The following is a 20,118-nucleotide window of genomic DNA, read 5'->3' on the forward strand; positions in this document are numbered from 1 at the left end:
CACACTCAATTTTTTTATATACTTCATGAGTGGATTTTACACTTAAACTAAAAAAATAGATAAAATAATTGGCTTTAACCCTCTTACACTGGAGATGACTGAGCTGCATAGATAACACCTAAATAACAAACACTCTTTGACAAACCATAACTCTTTAGCCATCAAGACGCGTGTGGGAGGAGCTACAGTTTTAGCCTCATTGCTACATGGAAGCTCTGACTGAATATCTCATCTGCAATGCATGAAAGACATGGATGATGTCGAGAGATCAGATTTGTTTATTTTAAAGAGCTCCACAAAAGCACTGGTAATCACGTCTACATCTGGGTTAATGAGATCATTCATCATCATGGTAAGCTTCACCATCTACTTCAGGAGCTGCATGATGGCTGCTTTCAGCAGTACATCTGTCTCTCTATGACCCAATTTAATGACTTGCTGTACCACATTAGTCCAAGGAGGGAAAAAATAAAAACCAGAACAAAATTAGACAATCTTTTTAATTTACATTAATTACAAAATTCAAGAGTATAACAATCTGATTCCCCTCTAAGTTAGTTTTTGACTCCACCCGCTGATTGCATCATCAACACGTCGCATGCCAAAGCTGAGTCTCTGATTGGTTGGAGGCATGTGTCTTCTTTGCCAAAGTTCAGATTTTTTAACTCTGGATGCGTCACTGTGCAACACCCAAATCTTACCACGACGCCCAAAAGACACTACTGCCAAGTCAACGCTTGACATATCAATGCAGTGCCCGATGCTCAAATTTGCATCTTTTTGCAGTTTTGTAAGGATGTTGTTTGTTTTTATAAGCGAAACGCAGACACGCTGTAGAGGCCGACTCTAGGTTGACTTCATGTAATAGGCAGCACCAAGGAGCAAAAGTGGGCACCTCAGAGATAGACATCTCAATCTCGAGGAAAATAACTCATTTTTCATTAAAAATGGTTATGTTATCATATATATGAATCTAGTTTACTCTGAAAGGCTTAAGAATAGCATGATAGAAGCCCTTTAACATTGAAAATGGACACCCCTGACTCGCAAATCTGTTTGATGTGAACGCAGCATTAGAGATGAAAGAATGTCAACACCGAGCTAAAGCTCCAGGTGTTAAAGGGCTAAATTGTTTCAATTCAAGCTAATGGCTCACATCACCACACCTGCTCTGCTTATTAAATATCTTTTAGTTTGATATGACGTATACATAAAAAATGGATGCTCTCCCTGCTTTGTTTTTCTATCATCTTGACTGGTTTATCATGTTTTTTTATTTCTTTTAGCACAACTGCCTCCTTAACAGTGAAGTGACTACCCTTTTTTCATAATCTAGTTGCCAGGATCCACAGTTTTTTTTCTACAACTTCTGATCGTTAAAGATTTTGAATTAAAGCATCCCTGTCCAATATAAAGAGAAAAGCCCATCGAGACGACTCGAAGCCCATCGAGACGACTGTTGTTGTGATTTTGGGCTATACAAATAAAATTGAATTGAAATTGAATTGAGTTGAAAGAGAGTAACTTTGGTATTTTTTTTTGTACTTTGCAATGCTGCTCGTCAGTCACAGTGGACATGTAGAGCAGGAGAAACAGAAATGAACTCCCATAACCAGACCTGCCTCAGAAGTGCTGCAGATGAGAGGCTAATGAGGAGAAGGCCTTGAAGATGAATGTAAGTGACATCTGTAATATTTCCAGCTGTTCGAAAAAATATTTCCTGAGCAGAAGGAAAGCTTCTGAAGCTGTTATTGTGAACTTCTTCTTTGTCATGATAACACTGATGTGTGGGATGTCACTGTGTCCATCTCTTCTTTGGTGTGTAAGTGTTTTCAGTATGCTGGCAGAAACCTTGTAGGCATACATATTTTTTCAGAAAAAGAACACTTAGTGCTCTTAACTTAAGTGAGTTATTCATTGAATCCATATGCTCTACCCTCCTGATTGCTTTAGAACGTATCATCCACTTGTGATTATTTTACCCATCTAGCTATTATGAATGGATCATTTACAGTATGTTCCCTTCAGCTGATAGAAAATGGACCTTTTTGTTATGTTCCTTCATGGGACAGTCTTAGGGGACTTAGCTCCTGAACATTTTGTACCGTCTCACCTAGAAGGCGTGTTCTTTCTAGGTATTTCTTAGTGCTTGATGGCTTTTATGATACGGTGCATGGGTTGATAGAATTGTTTCTGCAGCTGTGAAACCATGATTGCTTTCTGCAGGTTCTGATGTGGATGTCAGAGAAAAAGGAGAAGTCTCCCCATCTTAAAGGACTTCTTTGTGTAGTAGTGCCTTCATCTAGCAGGGCTAGAATCTGCTGCGCATATGCATGTGAGACCTGCTGGTCAGTCATAGCAACTGTCATAGCAACAAGACCCGCGTAAGACAACTAAAGCAAATGAAACAAAGCAGTAGCACTGCTGTTATTCTGGTGTGCTTTGTCTCCAGACTGTGACAGTGTTTCTCAGTTTGTTCCAACATTTCGGTCTTACTTGTGATTTTTTTTTTTTTTTTTCCCCCACAGATTTTTTACAGCATAAATAAAGCATTGTCTCATCTGAGTAATCTGCCCTCACTTTATAAAACTAAGCTTGCACTTGCAGCAATGCCCCTGGTTGATCTGTATTTGTGCATTAGTGTTTCCTGGCTTTGTGCACAAACGTTGAAACTGAAGGTTCTTGACCTGGTCGCGCTGTGCATGTATGACATGCATCTCTTCTCCATTACACTGGGGCCTGAAGTGAAACCTGGAGGCTGTCCTCACAGATTCCTGAGCGCCACACAGCGTTCTGAAAGCCCAGTGTGGAATGACATGGATGCGAATGAACAAGCGAGCACAATTATGTGTTCTCAAAAGGGACATGGCATTCAAACACAAACTTGGATGGGCAGGTACAATGTGTTCACAACCTGTTCATTCACCCCGGTGTTGTCCTGAGGCGTCCCTCGTGGCGTTTTCCAGACGGGCCCATCATGTCAGCCAGCTCATTGTGATAGCGAGGGAATTGGACGAGGGTTTTGTGTGTGTGTGTGTGTGTGTGTGTGTATGTGTATGTGTAACTCCATGTTAGCACGCTGTAGGGCTTTGTTTGTTTACATTAGGCACAAATCCTTCATCACTCATTCCAACTCAACATATCAAAGAGACAGGAATCAATTCTTTCTGCCAGCTGACCATATAAGGCACTTCCTGAATCATTAAGGGACTTATTTAGCCAATTAGATAAAGTAGGACAGAGTGGGGTTCTGAGGACCGTGTTTGGACTCATGCTCTGTCCCCTGCAACCATTTTACATGGCTCTCTAAATGCTGGCAGGCCAATGCTGCTCAGTTTCTTCCCTCGCTCCCATTTCCTCTTTTTCTTTATGTTTCCACCACAAGCACTGAAGACTTTTCCTTCCTTTCTCTTTCTGCAGACTCCTGCTCTTATCGTTCCTTTCCCCTCAGCCTCCCTCCCTCTCATCCTGTTTCTGGGCTGTTTTGTCTTTTCTCCCCAAACCCTCCTGTTCCGCTCATCCACCTTCTCCCCGATTTACCCTTCTTTGCTGCTTCCTTTGTTCCTTCCCCACTCATTACTTCCTGTGTTGCCCCTTTCTTTCTTATCCTTTCCCAGCAGGAAACAGTAGCATCCAGGTTTATTCTTTTGACTGCGCAGTGGGAGCTGGGTCTGCTGGCCTCTGGCTTATTCTGGCGCTCACCCTGCTCCTAATCAGCCTTGCTGCACAATGCACACATGTTAGTAACATTCATAAAAGCAAACACATATTTTGTCACGTCCGCATCAACACTTTTTTTATGTTTTTTAATCTGTGAGGATACGAAGCCTGCATCCATTTTTTTATTTTTATACTTTACACACAATTTGTGAGCCCTCTGTTAACTCACTCACACTCTTACACACACATTTGACCTCTTGGCGGCAGGTTTGATCGCCTGGAAAATGACTACAAAATGCAGGCAAAATGGTTGGCAGGGTTCACCTTGGATCTCAGCTCTCTGTGCCTGCTCTATGCTGGCATGAACCTGGAGCACCTATCTTTCCCTCCATTCAGATAGTCCTGGACCCCACAGCTTTGTAAGGTGCCACAAACTGCTGATTTGGCTGCGTGTTGGTTCTTTTGTGTGTGCTCAGGGAGAACCGACTTGCTCTGATTCTTCTTTTGATTGCTCAGATCTGATAGACTACCTCTGCACTGCCTTTCTGAGCAAACGATTTGTTTTTTTGTGATTTTGAATATTGTTGCCTGCTGTAAATGAATCACTTAGTGGAGCTTTTTCAATGTTTTTGCAAAAAGCAATAGCTCCCGACAAACAGTGTTTTTATTTTTTAACAGATTTAAATAAATCTAGGGTCATTTCCACAAAAAACTTGTTTTTTAATTGAAACATGTCTTCACTGTCAAAAGCAGCATTTGCAAACGACATCTTTAAATCTAAAACAAGTGGTTGCACTGCAACAACGTAGGTAGTAACTGATCCTGCTCTGTCATTGGAGAATACATGGTCGCATTAAGGAAGTCTGCATGTTTATCAACATTCAGGCTTGTGCTTAATGAACAACAGCAGACCAACAAGTGTTTTTCTGGAGGCTTCCTATCCTTTTTGTTTGTCTGCATGTGTGGCAGGAGAGTGACATGGCTACTTGGATCAAGTGTTGAGAATACAGAATGCTTGTGCTAAAACGTGATTATGTGTGGTTTATGCATATAAGATACGCTCACAACGCGGTGGCAGTGTGCTTGTGTCCAAGTCTTAGTGTTTGTGGGGAAAAGTATGTTATCAACTCAGACCAGACGACAAAAGCTCTTCAGTGGCAGCAAGTTCAGTTTAGCATGAAGATGAGGCTCGGCGCATTTGCGCCACTGTTTCTATGCCGAGTTTCTTCCAGCGTGCCTGTGTGTCCTGTCCAGGGATGTGCGTGTGTTTGTGTGCGTGTGTCTATTTAGGGCATTTTGCTTGTATGCGGTCATCAATGTCGGCTGGTGGCTGCTAGTGTTTGCAGTGTTAGGTAATCACAAAACACAATCATTTCTGATCTATTCCTGAACCTCTGCCATTATATATAGCATTCTTCTCATCCACCCACAAACACTCTCCATTTATCTCTCTCACACACACACATGCGCACAGGCACACACACACACATGCGCACACTCTACTTTGCATCTCTCTTCTGCTCTGCCACTCCTGTCCTTCATCTCCTCCTCCCACACTCACTATATCTGTGTTTTGTTACATATTTCTTCTCTCAGTTGTTTGTCTTCATCAGTCTTCTTCAGCTCCATCACTTACTGCCCTCGAGCCCTCCCCTCCCCCTCGCTAACCTTTTCTACCTGTTCCGCCTTTCCTCTCTCCTCACCTTCCAACATCCCTTCTTTACCGTCCATCACATGTGGGCATGCTGTCTGAGGGGGGTATTGATTGCACACTTGGATGACAGGGACAGTAATGGACCACCAGTGGTTGCTTGTGTGTGTGTGTGTAGTGCGAAGAGGGGGAGGATTAAGCAGCATTCTGGCCATAACTCACCTGTCCAAGCTGATGGTCACGATGCAGATTGGGTCTGCAGGTTTTGGAGTCGCTTTAGTGAATGCGTTTGAGCCAAAAGTCAACAACATTTAAATCCTTTTTCCTCCTCAGGGAACTTGTTTTTGACCCAACACCATAAAAAAAATGATGAAGCAGACACATACATCCACTAGCCTTTGCCTCTCCGGCTGTTCTCCTGTATTGCTTCACATTTATCTTAGACAGGGAGTTTAAAGGTGCTATTTCCAGACTCCCGAAAACACTTTGTTTTTAGTCAAATCTGGAAGAAAAAAAGGCACCACTGCAGTGGGGACAGCAGCACCAGCCCAGGGTAAGCCATACAGTGCCGTTAAAATGCTAATTTAGTCAATTCAATTAAAACACTCTCTTTTCCATTGCACATAACCCTTTTTGTTGTGTTTGGTGCCCACTTTTATTTGGATTATTATGGTAACAGAGAGTCATCTCATTTTCTCCCAGGCAGTTCTTGGACACTCCAACAATGATTGCAGAGTTTAGTGCAGCTGCTGCTTTGACAGTGGTTCAGCATTGGGTCTATGTTAAAAAGACACTTCAATATTTTTTTTAAGCTGGAAGTTTTGCTGTGAGGCCAGGGTCATATTGGGGAAAAAAAACCCTCTTCTAAATAAGTGCAGTGAGGTTTACAGTATATGTGCAATACCCGTAATAACTACTGTGACAGCCATGCCGCATGTACCAAACTCACTTGTTATCTTCATCTCCCCCTGTGCACTCATGTCCAATCCAATTGGAAGTTGGTGTGACTGCATCTCACACATTCTATGACATCAGACCTCTGTTGACATCTGAATTATTGTATTCCATTTATATTCAAATGTGGGAAAACACATTTCTAATGGGCATGACTGCAGTGGCACAACACAGATAAAAATCAGGATAAACAAGAAATTGAATGAAAACACATTCCTCATGCATAATTAACTTCAATCTGACCTAGATCAAACACGAATGAGCAATTCTAATTTGAGGTACCAGTTGTAGGCTGTGTGAAAAATGAATGCAGTTATTCATAATTCTGTAGTAAGTTGTGGGACTTTTAAGGCTAATGTACCATGGGCTAACAGAACGTGTTATGAATTTATTCAGTAGAGCTGGGTGTGGAGTTACTGAACAATGAGAGCTAACAAATGCTAATTCTAAATTTTGAATGCTGCTGTTGCATAAATATTCCAGCAGACGTAGATGTCTTTTCACGTGTTCTAAACCATTAGCAGAGGGCTGGCTGAGGGGTAAGCAGTAATTTAGCATGAGAATGCCAAACAGAATGTCGCTCTGCAGCTTTTCCCCCAACGAATGGCAAACCAAATCACTTCATTAACCTTGTGAGGGTTACACCCTGGTCACGGAGCATCAGTGCCAGCGCAGACAGCATAACAGTGACAGCGTTTTTGTGTTTAAATGAGCTAAAAGAATTGTTGTCTGTTGATTAATTGATTACCAAGCCTGGTCTGGACAGTGGAATCAGCGAAAACTGGCAAATGATTGTGTTTTACCAACACCAATCGCAAAGGAAAAAATGTCACCATTTGTTAAAGGGAATATATCATATAAAGTTTAGCTGTGCTGCAGAGATCTTACAACCTTTTCCATACTTGATAAGTCACACATAAAACCCTTACTTTTCTTTTTAATGACAATGGATTTTGAGAAGTTATAGGTGGTTCCCCACACATCACTATCCAAGATCTTGTTAAACAGCCCAGTCAGAAACTGTACTGGCACCTCCCCTTAACACTTCAATTTGAATTCTAACTGATCTTTCCCTGTTCCTGCATTTTCCTCTTCAAAGTTTTTCTTCCATCTTCACATCACACTTTGTAAAACCTGTTAACACATTTCCATTCCTATCCTTGATCATCCTGACCTGCTGCTCATCCTTCTCATCTCTGTTTCTCCGCCTTACCGACCATGTACGGATCCACCTCTCCTTGCTTTGTCTCAAACCTGTCATACGAGTCCACATACACCCTTTGTTTGGCCTTTGGCACCTCCACCGTGTGCTGCATCTCCCTGTACTCCTGTCTGCTGTCTTCTATCCTCTGTGTCCCACTTTTTATTAGTTAACCTTTTTTTTCTCAACACCCTCCTGAATTTATTTATCCCACCACCAAGTCGCTTTATCTGCTTTTTCTTATTCCTGATGCCATCAAGTATCTTTCTCCCAGCCTCCCTGATCACTTCAGCTGAAGCTGTCCACCGATTAATGTGCTCCTCCCTCCACTCCTATATGTCATCCTATGCTCCTCTCATCTGTGGAGAAATTTGTTCAACACTGCCATTTCCATATTTTTTAACCAAAACTCCACCACCATCGGTCCTTCTGCACTTCTGTTCTGAAAACCAAACTTACCCATCACTTCCTCATCAAATCTGTTTCCCTCACCAACATGTCCATTTAAGTCCAATCAACAATCTCTCCCCTCTACAGATGGATCACCTCATCCATTTCCCTCCAGGATTTCTCCTCTCCAACATTCGCCATCACATCTTCTTTTTTCTAGCTACAGACTCATCACCTGTGACCTCACAATCTTTCAGGTCAAAATGTTTGATGCCTCATCTTAAACTGAAATGACTACATTTTGAGTTTATGCACAGAGTAAGTATAAACTCTTTTTACGAGGAGTGAAATTGTGTCTCACATTAGCCATTACTCTTCAGATAAACTAAAGTTCATTAAAGTCAAACGAGTAAACCATGTTGGGAATGGTGGGGTAGGACCAAGAATGCAGAAGACCAAGCAAGGAGGCAGAAATTTCACACTTTAAATCAATATACATAACAAAATTGTGCACTAAAAGAGAACAAAACAGCTGCAGACCTGACAAAGCAGAACTGAAAATCCGACACTTAAACGTATGGGGATATCATTGGTTAAACTGAAGGAAGCTGTTGAAAATTAGCAACTTAATGTGACTCAACGGGGGGAAAACCTGAAAATATGAGAAGAACCAAAAAATTAAAACCAAACAAATCAAACTAAAAGGCAAAATCCTCACAATACAAGTGGATGTTTAGACATCAGTATGACTAATGCCAGGAGAGTTCGAACCATGGATATCAGTGCAGATAAATTAAACTTTTAATTTGGACGCAAGTATTTGTCCGTCTTTAAAACATTTATCTATAAAGGCTTAAAATTATTCTAATGAAATGTGGTAAAATGACAACTGAATTTTTATGGTCAGTAAAACATTCATTTATTTCCAGGCCTGAAGGCTTATACAATAAAGTCTAAAAAGCTGGCTGTAACTTATGAAATCATCAGTTTAAAAGGTGCATTTATGGTTTTATGCAAGTCCAATATTGAGAAAGTCATTATTTTTTTTTCTTTACTGCCTCTTGCAGCAGCACATTTTCCATATATTTTCTCGCAATGCCGGAAACGTCACCAATAAAAGATTCTTTTCTTCGTGTTTCCAGAGCTCCTGATGCCACAGACTGCAGAAAGAAGGACAACAGGAGTATAATGACATCAGCCAAGGTCATGAGCTCCATTCACTGCCGTGTTGTTTTTGACACGAGATAAAATGGTGAAAAAAGCCCTCTGGATACTATTGTGTTATCGTATAGCTACCGTGACCTTTCAGGGAAATTGATGGGGCTGCTTTTTTTTTTAAATTTTCGGATGAAATCTGCCATAAATTACTTGTTCAGTTATGTAATTTAGTTCTGCTACCTGGTAGTTCATCATCATTATCTTCTTTAACTGTAGACACGCTAGTGTTGGAAAGAGAACCAGAATAACATCTTTGTTTGGCTTTAGATTTATAATCCCTTGTTCACGTATATTTAGGTCTTTGGTGTCAGATTCTCCCTGGAGGTCAAAGTTTCCATTAATTTGCCAGACTTTTGGTTGTTGCTGACTCAACATAGATAGGCGGTGTCTCAAGTTGTAAAGCATTATTCACGGTTTTTCATTCACTAAGGGAAAAGCTCTCAGCCATTTTTGCTGCAAAATCCAAAGAAAAAATGTATTTTTCATGCCTTTGTCCCAAGGCTCAACCCTTAACATGAGCAGATAAAGTGAGACGCGGAGCGGGTTGTAAGATAAGACAATTGCTGCATTTGTTTTCATTAAATAAGATTTTTTTTTCATGGCCTGCACGGCACCTTCTAATAAATGTATTACAGTAACTGATAAACAAGTGAGTATGAGAGGAAGGATTTGGTGCAGTGGGGAGTTTCAACTGCCAGGAAAGTATCCACGGAGGCTTTTAATATTTCACAGCCACCGATTTCCTGAAGTCTTTACCTTTTCTAATTCTTCCATTTCCCTTTCTTAACTTGTTCATACCAGCTATTGTCAGACCGCGGTAACAGGAGAGAAGCAAAAATCATTTATTTTTTAATACTAGTTTGATTTGAATGTTGCCTGGAAAGCAAAAAGTTTATTTTCTCTCAGAAAATCTGTGACAAATTTTTTTTAAAATATGTAGCATGTTTTTGTTCGGTTCTTCAAAGAGCACAATTTTTTGGGGGGATTTCTCTTAAGTGATATTATGATGTAAAATTATGTTTTCTGTATGAGGAATTGAAGTTAACCCCAAAACTCCATATCATTAAAGTTGAACTGAAAGGAGAGAAGGTCCTGCCCCACTTGGATTTCAAACAGTGGCTTGGCCTACATTTTTTGGTCTTGCATAGTTACTTTGCATAGATGCAAGTGATTCCTCTGCAGATGAAGAAGCCAGTCAGTGAAGTGCAGTCAGTGAGAATCTGTGTCTTGCCAGGGGGCTACTGAAAGCAAACCAGATTCCAGCATTTTGCTCTGTGCACAGAAATTTAGTAGAATGGAAAACCGGGATCTCCAAAAGCAACAGATGCTCCTTTACCTTTATGTTAAGACCCTCATTTCTTTTTAGTTTTGCTCCCTGTATCTCTGAAAGACCCACTCCAATAAAAATCGTGTTTTTGGTGTTTGTAACACGTTCTTGTGGCATTTTCTCAGGATGAAGGACATCTATAAAGACAATTAAGAATTGCATTTCTGAGTATTTCTTTATTCAAATTATTGTGAATCTGGACCAGACAAAAAAAAAACATTTTAAAAAATTGTCGCTGGATATCTCTGATGTCGCTCGCCATTTTTTGTTGTACTGGTAAAGTTAGATTGGGGGTGTGAGGGGCTATAAACTGGAAGGAAACAGTGCAAATGGATAGATAATGGGAAGTGGAGAAGGGCTTACTCTGCGTCAACAGTCCTGCCCACAACTCAGAGGCATTTTTCTAACGAACTACTGCCGCTCTGTAGAAACTATGTCCTAGAAAATAACACAGCTTTTTTGATTTTGGTAAAAAGCAAAAAAAACAAACCCCGCCACAAGCATAATTAAAATACCAGTGAGAAAGCTTTTACAATAGGTTGAAAAAATTATCGGAGTGGCACTTTACAGAACCACAACCTCCTGTAAGCTTGTTTTGCTGCAGAGTATACATTTACACATTTATGTGAGTGGACATGTCCTGGTCATGCAGGGCCAACACCTGAGTCAGGCACAGCCTGTGACACACAAACACGCTCTTTCTAATGCTGCCTCACTCTGCCAGAGAAAAAACAAGCAACACAAAAACAGAAAAACACACACTGCTACAGCAGCCATCAATAGGATGTGACTCTTCAATCTTTCATTCACCCGGTCAATCACCAGCTCTTCTGTCTGTGTCTGCCGCTCTGTTGTACCCTGTCCCACTTCATCCTCATCTCACCCTCGACTCTGTTGCCACGGCAGCAAAAGCTGAGGCCAGGGAGAGGAAGAAAGCGTACATCACATGAGTCATTTAATCCCCGCCTTATGAATGTGTGCATTTTCTGTGTGCAAAAAGGTGAATATGTTGGATAGGTTTTTCTATTTATTTATTTTTTGCAAATCTCTATTTTTGTGTTGGGTGAGTGTTGTGTGTGGGTGTCCATATAGGAGAACAGTGTGGAGACAGTTCGTTGGTTCATCACAGAGCAGTGGCAAGGCACAAGAAAACACGCTAACATTGTCAACCTTAATTCACGTAGCTGCACTGTTTCCTTTTTTCGTGCTGCTTTCACTCTTAACGCGTTTCAGCACTGGCCCATAAGCTTTTCCGACAACTGCATGCTCATGTGCCAAACAATAAAACAAGCCCAACATCTGACTAAATCCTTTCAGAATTCAGCACACGCTGTTTTTTAGAGCAGTGAAATCTTATGTAGAGTGTTAACTTAAAACTTTGGAGCCACAGTGTCAGGTGTTAGAGTTAAATTAACAAAAGACAGAGAAGTCGCAGTGAAATTCACTAGATAACAGTGTTAGAAGATGGTTCTAAAGACAATTTTACTTATTCAAAAAAATAGTCCTAGCTGTCAAAACAAAAATGGCGACAAACCCCAGGAGAACTGATGCAATATAACACCCCTTCTCCCTAGATTGTTATTTTCTAGCTTTAAAAAAAGAGCAAATGTTATCCTAAAATAAAAACAAAAAAGGCCATGAAATGTTGTTATATATTTTAACATGTCTATATCTTCTTTTACTTCCACAAGCGTGGGATTCTAAGTCAAGAGTCAGGTTGTGTGAAAACAGAGGAAATTGATAATTTTGGTGCAAATCAATGACCCATTTCCATTAAAAATGTTTCAATTATATGCTTCAACACAGCCTATCTTCCAGCTTGAATGCCTGTTTCAAACACGTGCATCTTCAAATGGTGCTTATCACCCTGAGGTTGTGATGAGAATATGCTTTTCAAAAGGTCATACCTAAATTTATGAAACTTTTTGGTCTGAAGCTTTAAACTGCATCCAGTGTTTTACCTAATTAACAACAACAAAACCCCCAAAACACTGAGCTTATTTAAGATCCAAGCCCTGGGGAGAGATTTCTTAAACAGGAAAAAAGAAGAGTGAAGCCGAAAATCATTAACAGCACGAGTGGGACTGGATCCCCCTGTGATCTCCTAAAACTGCACCGACTCACAAAACACAAGTGCAACTAGTTTATTTCAATAAAGATCAAAGCACTGTTCTCAGAACAGCACAAACAAGCTGTTCGGATGATAATCAGAAGCCTGAAATCCACCAACAACACTGACACCGCTTGTTCCTTGTTGCTAAGACACATCCTAATTAGGCATCAACCCGCTCACTGGTTCCGTTAAAATGTTGAAGATGAGCTGTTTGATTCAGATTAGAAAGAGATGAATGGTTCTACTTTAAATGTTTATTGGGTCCACTTTAATAGATAAACTCCTCTGAGAAAAAATACGCTTGTAGGGAAGATGGAGTAGGAAAATAAAGTGGCTGGGCAACGGTGTGTCCTCGCCATTTGAGAAAACTATAGTAATTTGCAAATAATGGCAACCCCTGTGAAAAAGAGAAAACACAGAGAATCACATCACTGCTGTATACACCTATCAAAGCAAATAAACCAAAAAAGCTTTCTGCAGGATTTGCCTCCTATCCATTTACAATAACAGCTTGGTGAAATCTTTTGCACAGCATTTGTGGAAAAATCAAGGATGACATGACACTTATCAAAATTAAAAGTTAGCATTTGGTCAACAATTAGTTTCTTTCTAGCGTAAAGTTTCATATATACGTTTCCACCCAAAAAATGCTCCTCTTAAACGTTTGGTCTAAAGTGCAGAAGCTGAGATCCAACGGGGCCAGCTGCAACAGATCCCTGTTCAAATGTCTCACAGGTGCGCTGTGCTGTGCAGTAAATTCTGTTTTCATAAAACTGAGCTTGCAGCAGGTGTGAAGCATAGTAAATCTAATCCTTTATCGAAGCCAAACATAAATTTGCTTGAAATATAAGTCCTTTGAAGGCTGGAGTGCTCGCACGCTTAGCAGTACTGTTCTATAAAGTCTCAGATCTAAAAATGTAGCATCCGTTTATGATGAAAGTGAATCGTTTCATCCCACATCTTCAGTGACATTTATTAAACAGTTAACACAGAATTAAACTGACGGGGCTCTTTACCTTGCAGATTATTCCCTTTTGTAGCACCAAGTGTTATTTTGTCACTGCTTTATATTCATTGTTAATAGTAATTTTTTCCCCCCACAAGTTTCTGTTCTACAAACAAGCCATGGGGTAAGAGTTAGCAAAGAGCTTTGTAGTTGTGATTAAATTACTGCCCTGGAGTAAGTCAGAGTTGCAACAAGTGGGAGCTGCATCCACCTCCATAGACACTATAGCAGGTCTTTAAGCTCATGCACTCATATGGTACTCCCACGGCCCTATAATGACTGGAACAGCAGGTGTAACATATGAAATCAGAGGCGCTGAAACACAAGCTGTTTGCAGGAAAACGCAAACAAATCACATGCAGGCATTCATCAGGAAGCAGATTCACACCAAACATAAAGAGACGCCGCTGCCTGTGCATCCCTTGAATGAGCATATTTGTGGACACTTGTGCGGATGTTTGTGGACGACGTGCTCGGATGTGACGCTGTCATGGGGGGAGGTTGGGTCCTTAAGCAGCTGGTGTCACTGTCTGAGGGCCTTTTTGTCAAGAAGAACTCAGTACGGAATTTATCCACATTCATTGAATGGAGTGAGAGGGGGCTTTGCTGCAGGGGAGACTGAGGAGGGATGAACTACCAGGAGAAGAGGCAGGTTTTCCTGAAAAGGAAACAAAACAGATAGTGGCTGCAAAACAAGGAAGGAGTGGGGAGAAACTGTTTTTTTTTAAAACCTAAAAAAAATGTTGAAATAAAGATTTCAGCAGCTAGAGGGGAGCATTTAATTTTTTTCTGATTGTTATCAGAGTCTATTAACTGTTTTTGAAAACAGCCTTTTTACAGCACAATTTGTGCTTTCAACCTTCTCAAGTGTTATCTTTCTTTGCAAGATGACTGACATAAAAACAAAACAGTTAAAAGCTGGAGAGACAATTCTAGCACTAAAGAACAAAAGATTTATGGACAAAAAGTCACCCATTATCATTATTATGACAACGGCAAACAGATGAGTTGATGATTAAACGTTTTTATTTATCGCAACAACCTTAAGTGAAGTAAATTACTGACTCAATTACTGTTGAAGCTGCGTAAAGGTGAGACAAGATTCAGTTCTTTTGTTGACTTTTGAAAGGCCCGAACTACAACATGCTGTCAAAAGAGCTCTACATGGGAGAACAAAGATTTTCATTTCTATGGTCAAAAACGATTCAAATGGCTTACTGGCAAAGAGGAAAAAAAAAACTTAAATGGGGAAGGAATAACAAGTTGGTGTATTCTGGGAAATTTTAAAATCAACAGTGAGCTGTCAAACTTTAACAGCTTTAGCGTTCTCGAGGTCAGGACCTCTCAATGTTTGAAGGACAGAAATTCACAACATTTAGTTAAAGTGTTGTTTTGTATTTATCAGGTCATTAGAGAAGGGGGCTTTGTAATAAACAAGAAACGGAAAAGTGCAGAATTTGCTCACATTCAGCAAAGTTTAAGTTTTTAACAGTGTATACAAATAATAAAAAAAAAAAAAACAGAAAATCACTTAAAAAGTATAAAAAAGTCTTTGTTCACCCTGTTTATATTTTCCTAAGCCTTTTTCACTGAATTGAATGTGAATACCCACTCAGATTATTATTTTATCTATTTTAGAAGTGTTCCCAGTGGTCTTTTAGTTATTATTGTGCTAGTTTGAGCAACCCCCCCCCCCCCCCCCCCCAAAAAAAAAAAAAAAAAAAAAAAAAAAAAAACCCTGAGTTGTGGGTGGGACTGTTGGCGTGGAGTCAACCCGCTCTTACTTCCCGTCATCCGTCTGTTTGCACTCTCTCACGTTAGCTTATACTCGCTCACAAAGCCAACCTAACATCAGCTGTACAACAAAATGAGAGCAAGATTGGATCTATTTGTCTACAAGTGGAAGGATCAGAATGCAGTGGAGCAGGCTTCATTCTGTGACTTGGCATCGTAGTTTCTACGTCACACAAGCTTTTTCAAACAGCAATTTTTTTTCTGCTCCTGATTCACAGTGATTTGAATAAAGAAATACTCCAAAAGGCAATTTTAAGCTTAATTTTCTTTATATATGTCCTTCATTATGAGAAAAAGGCTAGAAAAACAAACAAAAACACAATTTTTCTCAGAGTGGGTCTTTAAATTATCAAGTATCTGTGCTTTATTCTCCATTTTGATGTAACTCATGTAGGCTTTTATGAGGAGTCAGTTTCTAAATGTATATGGTCATTTAGGACAGTAAAATGATTTGTCAGTTCGGGTGTAGTAGAGTCGCTGACGTTAATAAAGGAGACAACAGGATTGTGTTTTTGCCAGAAGCTGAGACAGGAGCTGTGAAAGGAGCCATTTGTCTGTCTGTGGTGTGTGACCAGAGGAAGAACCCATGAAATGTTGCTGTGAATTTGGATCATGTTCTTTTAAAGTGAAAAATGGGACATTAGTGTTGATGGAAGATGCTCTTTCCTAATACCTCTTCCTTTTGTCAGGGAATGTTTTATTTAAAAAAATAATAAAATAAAAAAATCTTTCCTTAACCTTCCAGTTACAAATTTTAGTTGATTTATGATTGATGATACACACTTTTCAAAAGAAAAATGGTCTTGAAGTGAAAGCTATAACGGTGCCAGAGGAAAAGGTTTTTGCCTTTCGAAATGTTTTGATGGAGGAGAAATTTATTTAACACATTTTGGGTCAAGAAAGTTTTGTTTTTGTACTTGGTAAAACCCATTACAGAATTAAATTATATACCACCGATATTGGTACTGTTGTCAGTTTTCTCTAGATCGATTAGTCTGCATTTAAACTAGTTTTAGTGTAGTGTCCTGGGAGCATTGCATTGAGTTTCATGCGGGTAAAGTAATATAAGCTCCAACATTTTCATATTAGGTAACATTTTGAAAGAACACCCTTGAGATATAGTTTCAACATTCACAATATGACATGATTAAATCATAGTTTTTCAAATGTTAGACTCCAAGTTTGGCAGACCTTGAATCAGAATTGCAGCACTTGAACAGAGAATGCCAAGGGGAATACAGGAAAAAATGAGACAAGAGCGGACAAAAGGTGAGGGACAAAACACACAACAAGCAGTAAACAAAACAAATGTGCATCTGAGGAACTGAGGTGTGTTTGTAGAAGGAGGATGAAGACGGGAAGGTAAATCTGTATGATTACAGAGGAGAGGTAAAAATAATGCAAATTGGTGCAAAGTGAAAACACTGAGTCAAAGTGACCAAGATCATGTGCTGCTGCTTTGATGCAGACACGAAGCTCTCATTGCAATAACAGAAAAATGCCGTGAGAGAAAAATACCGCTACTGAAACCGTGCTCATTATCATGTGTACAAACAGACACACAACAAGCCAATTTCCCAGTTCATCTTTGCCGGCTGGAGGTTAACAAGTGCTCCAAAAATGGCCTGACCACGCTCATTCAGGAAATCCAACCAGCTGCCTGCAACAGGCTCCAGTCAGCAATGGCTGTTAATTGTGAGACTGAACAAAATCACACTTGTGTCCCAACATGTCGGCTGGTCCTTGCTCCTTAAAATCACAGCCGCTGAAGCTGTTCCACTTGCAAATTGAATTATAGGACTGATTCATCCTTTCATTATGTTGACTGTCAGGTTTTTTTTTACCTTACAGTTTGGCAGAAGTGGAAAAAAAAATGATTTTCTCTTCTCCTTTACTTCATCAAGCTGCGTCTTTACCCTTCTCTCTACTCTATCCTGCTAATTTCTTTTATTCTGTTCATCCCCATATCACCTGCCGGGGGGTGTGAGGCAAACTGGCAATCCTGTGTATCTCTCCAGTTCACACTGTCTCCACCTTCTCTTGGCTTACTTGCCTACCCAACCCACCCACCCTCTTCCAGCAGGCTTCTTCAAGATAATTAAGATTCTGATTTTATGGTTTTCTTCTTCATAATAGGCTCTGCAGACACTATGAACCAGCCGCCAAGTCTCACGAACGCACAACAACAAAACGGCAAGCACGCGCAAATGTGCCTCAAGATGAATGCATGTGCCAAACGGCAAAATCTACTGCTGGAATGAATGTCCTCTCTCGTATTTTCCATTTTCTTTCTGCCTCCGCCTTAAGTTTTTCTTTTTCCTGTGTGTGCTGGTGTTCATGCATGCACACACTCACACTTGACGCAGACCTGGATACTTGTGTGTCTTTAGTGTGTGTGTCTCAGCCATGTCAGCATGTGTGTGTGTGTGGAGGGGGGGGGGGGGGGGGGGGTGCAGCAGGGTGCAAAATGAAAGCAACCGAGGGAGGTTGAGGCTGCGTTTTCTGTACAGCTCAGACAAGCCTGGGACTGCTCGACCCTCCCCGCAGACTGACACCCAACAGCTACAGGGATCCAGCCATGTCCTACTGCAGCAAAGGAGCTCGTACAGCAGCCAAGAACACTGTCCTTGCAAATTGAACACAGTAAAGATGTCTCACTGTTTTCAGTCTGTTCTTTCTTGACTGTATCTGATACCTGTAATTCACACTTCACCTCAGTCTGGCACTTTTCTGTCCCTTTTTTCGAATGCAGAGATGGAAAAACTGCAAAGAAATGGACTTTAAAATTCATAAGAAAAGGGATTTCTTTTTTAACCTAACCTTTGTGTCCATCAAGTCAGTTCTGAAGCTACTTCTTCTTAAGTATGGCATACTGGAGCTCAGCCTAGCTCCCTTATAGGGCAGGTTTATCCTTAGGAGCAAATATAAATTTATCTTCCTGCTGGGTTTGAAAGAAATCTATTAAAAAAGAAAAACTAATTTTTAAATGTTTTAAAAAATGTGCAACTTTGCCCGTGCAGAGGAGTCATATTTCTTCAGTTTAGGAAGCATAGTGGTTCACAGTTGTTCGGCAACCCCTGCTGTGATCTTCCGCTCCATTTGATTGATTATGAGAAGCCCCCCTAGTGGCAAAACAACATAAAGTTACTAATAAAGACGGGAACATGGGGCGCCCTCGAAAAAAGCAATAATCACAGTAATAATGATAATAGAATTTGCTGGTGTAACAGACACAATCTGAATGCTTCATCTCTGTTTGCTCCTCTCCTTACATTGTGCATTTCATCAAGTTAATCAACGTTAACCAACCAAATAATTCCCTTTTTGAAAATACTTTTCTATAAAGATTGTCAGGAAAATACAATAACTAGGAAGAGGGTTGGGCTGTTCTTTTAGTTACTTTCAGCTGTTTGTTAAACATACAACCGTACAATGTGCATTGATGCTTAAATGGGTCCATGGTGGATTCAATGACGGGAAGCTCTGCAGGTCTATGATTGCAAAACAAGCCCAAATCAATCTCCTTCACTGCCATGCTGGGTAGTTTGTGAGTTTTGATGTGATTTGTTAGGTTTCTGCCCAACACAGACCTTTTTACTAAAGAGAGGTCCACTTTGGTGTTATCTTTCAGATGCAATTGTGCAAATAAACTCTCAAGAAGAACGGTATAGGCCTTTATCAAGTTTTTTACTTGGGAAATATCTTTTTATTGTCATCATTCCAGTTGACATTTTGAAGTAAAAATCTTCCTTTAAATGTTTTGGCACTAATCCAAATTGCTTCATCAGTCTGAGTGTTGCAGGATTCAGTCCACATGTGTATCCTCCAGGTGGGTTACCCATATTCCTGCAAGTTTATGGCTCTTTTTGCATTTTGGATGGATCTTTTTCATTGTAGGTTTAGCTGAGTTTAACTCTTTGCAGTTGTTTGGTTTATTGTTGTAATGGGAATTCGGGCACTGGACCAGCTGTGCTGTCACTTCTGACTTCAGAAAACTTTGTAAAGGGAGTGATGAATGATTGAAGTCATGACTGCATGGTCTACATCCTTTAGTTTAAGGATAAATCCAAATCATTGGTTCCTCTCCGCAGTCCTCTGGGTGTCATGGCAAACATGGTCCTGTGCTTCATGATCAGAAATCTTCTTTTTGCTCTTGTAGGTTGAAAGGCCATATTTCCAGCAATCTTGCTTGTTCAGATACAGGTTTGGAAAGATAGGCTGGCATGCTCAGAGAGAAAATACATATTTTTGCAACCACAGTAAATATGTTTTCTAATAGTCTTTATTTTCATATTAAAATTATCTGATCTTTCCCCTTTGTGTGATTAGGGGTTGGAAGTTTTTCAAGTTCTTTAACGATTGTAAAAGCTGGATAAGCCCAGGATGAGCTCGACTGAACTTCAGTGCCAGGGAAGGGCTTTACCATTCTTTTGTGAGGGGGTCTTTTGGTTTCCCCAATGTACAGATCAGAGTCTTCTCGATATTGCTCTGTCGTTCGTTCTTGGGGTGAACTAGTTTTGGTTTAGGTAATTTCTTTGTTGGTTCTTTCTGATTTGTGGGTATGACCTCTATCTGTCAGGTATTGTTCTAAAAACTCCTAGCGTGTGCTTGAGTGGGTGACGGGACCCAAATATGTGATACCGGTCAGTGTGATTGGATATCCTGTTCAGCTCGATGTTCAAATCCCTTTCTTGATATGAGTGGAGCAGTCCAAAGAGGGGGAACATTTAACATTGCCATTTACTTAAGTAAATCTTATATACAGTATCTGTCCAATTGCAATTATGTGACAAAGGAATTTTTT

At 40.2% G+C, this 20,118-nt stretch overlaps 1 protein-coding gene across 14 annotated transcripts in view; it reads left to right on the plus strand.

The window, feature by feature from the left end:
* grik5 (glutamate receptor, ionotropic, kainate 5) overlaps nt 1-20,118 on the plus strand; it is a 115,844-nt gene that overhangs the window by 45,716 nt on the left and 50,010 nt on the right. For 2 of the 14 annotated variants that reach the window (XM_020710266.3, XM_078933568.1), the window contains one exon: nt 8,999-9,059. The exons of 11 other annotated variants lie outside the window; for them this stretch is intronic. The gene's annotated coding sequence lies outside the window, so the exon portion shown is untranslated. Of the gene's footprint in view, nt 1-1,656; nt 1,676-8,998; nt 9,060-20,118 lie in introns of those variants that run through there. One more of the 14 variants, XM_078933569.1, reaches the window with a different exon arrangement.

Source organism: Oryzias latipes, chromosome 16 (genome assembly GCF_053564925.1).
Source record: "Oryzias latipes strain Hd-rR chromosome 16, Olatipes_Hd-rR_3.1".
In the NCBI taxonomy this organism is placed as follows: Eukaryota; Metazoa; Chordata; class Actinopteri; order Beloniformes; family Adrianichthyidae; genus Oryzias; species Oryzias latipes.